The sequence below is a fragment of the Rhincodon typus genome, chromosome 31 (assembly GCF_021869965.1).
Source record: "Rhincodon typus isolate 14 chromosome 31, sRhiTyp1.1, whole genome shotgun sequence".
In the NCBI taxonomy this organism is placed as follows: domain Eukaryota; kingdom Metazoa; phylum Chordata; class Chondrichthyes; order Orectolobiformes; family Rhincodontidae; genus Rhincodon; species Rhincodon typus.
The window spans coordinates 17,131,711-17,133,417 of NC_063362.1; the positions used below are offsets into that span (position 1 = coordinate 17,131,711).

The 1,707-nt window shown below is 49.3% G+C and overlaps 1 protein-coding gene across 1 annotated transcript in view; it reads right to left on the reverse strand.

Annotated features, from left to right (window-relative positions):
- Positions 1 to 1,707, reverse strand: part of LOC109933498 (proton-associated sugar transporter A-like) — a 115,295-nt gene that overhangs the window by 82,256 nt on the left and 31,332 nt on the right. The gene's annotated exons all lie outside the window — the stretch shown is intronic.

Genomic DNA, 1,707 nt, shown 5'->3' on the forward strand with positions numbered 1-1,707 from the left:
GGGGGTGGGGTTGGTGGTGGATGTGGTACATGAATACTTTGTGTAAGTATTCACCAAAGAAAAGGAATTGGTGGAGGATGATCTCAGGGAAAGAAGTGCCATGTGACTTCTTTTTTCATACTCATTTGTGGGATGTGGGCATCACTGGCTGGCCAGCATTTCTTGTCCATCCCTAGTTGCTCGAGGTGGTGGTGGTGATCTGCCTTTTTAAACCACTGCAGTCCTCCTCCTGTGGGTTGACCCACAATACTATTAGGGAGAGAATTCCAGGTTTTTGACCCAGCAACAGTGAAGGACCGGTGATATATTTCCAAGTCAGGATGGTGAGTGACTTGGAGGCGATGGTGTTCCCATATATTTGCTGCCCTTGTCCTTCTAGGTGAAAGTGGTCGTGGGTTTGGAAGGTGCTGTCTGAGGATTTCTGCAGTGCATCTTGTAGATAGTACACACTGCTGCTACTGAGCGTCGGTGGTGGAGGGAGGGAATGCTTGTAGATGTAGTGCTAATCAAGCGGGCTGCTTTGTCCTGGATGGTGTCAAGCTTCTGGAGTGTTGTTGGGGCTGCACTCATGCAGGCAAGTGGGGAGTATTCCATCACACTCCTGACTTGTGCCTTGTAGATGGCAGATGGGCTTTGAGGAGTCAGGAAGTGAGTTACTCGCCGTTGTATTCCTAGCTTCTGACCTGCTCTTGTAGCCACTCTGTTAATGTGGTGAGTCCAGTTGAATTTCTGGTCAATGGTAATACCCAGGATGTTGATAGTGGGGAATTCAGTGATGGTAACACCATTGAATGTCAAGGGGCGGTGGTTGGATTGTCTCTTATTGGTGATGGTCATAGCCTGGCATTTGTGTGGTGTGAATGTCACTTGCCACTTGTCAGCCCAAGCCTGGGTATTGTCCAGATCTTGTTGCATGTGAACATGGACTGTTTCAGTATCTGAGGAGTCACGAATGCTGAACATGTGCAATCATCAGCAAACATCCCCAATTCTGACTTTATGATGGAGGAAAGGCTATTGATGAAGCAGTTGAAGGTGGTTGGGCCTAGGACACTACCTGGAGAGACGACCTGGAGCTGGGATGATTGGCCTCCAACAACCACGGCCATCTTCCTATGTATCAGGTATGACTCCAACCACCGGAGCGTTTGCCCCCTGATTCTAGTTTTGCCAGGGCTCCTTGATGCCACACTCGGTCAAATGCAGCCTTGGTATCAAGGGCTGTCACTCTCACCTCACCTCTGGAATTCAGCTCTTTTGTTCATGTTTTAACCAAGGCCGTAAGGAGATCAGGAGTCGAGTGACCCTGGCGGAACCCAAACTGGGCATCGCTGAGCAGGTACTGCTTGATAGCACTGTTGATGAGACCTTCCATCACTTTACAGATGATCGAGAGGAGACTGATGGGACGGTAATTGGCCGGGTTGAACTTGTCCTGCTTTTTGTGTACAGGACATACTTGGGCAATTTTCCACATTGTCGGGTAGATACCAGTGTTGTCACTGTACTGGAACAGCTTGGCTAGTGGAGCGGCAAGTTCTGGAGCACAAGTCTTCAGTACTGTTGCCGGAATGTTGTCAAGGGCCGGTAGCCTTTGCGGTATCCAGAGTCTCCAACTGTTTCTTGATATAACATGGAGTGAATCGAACTGGCTGAAGACTGGTATCTGTAATGCTGGGGACCACTGGAGGAGACCGAGATGGATCA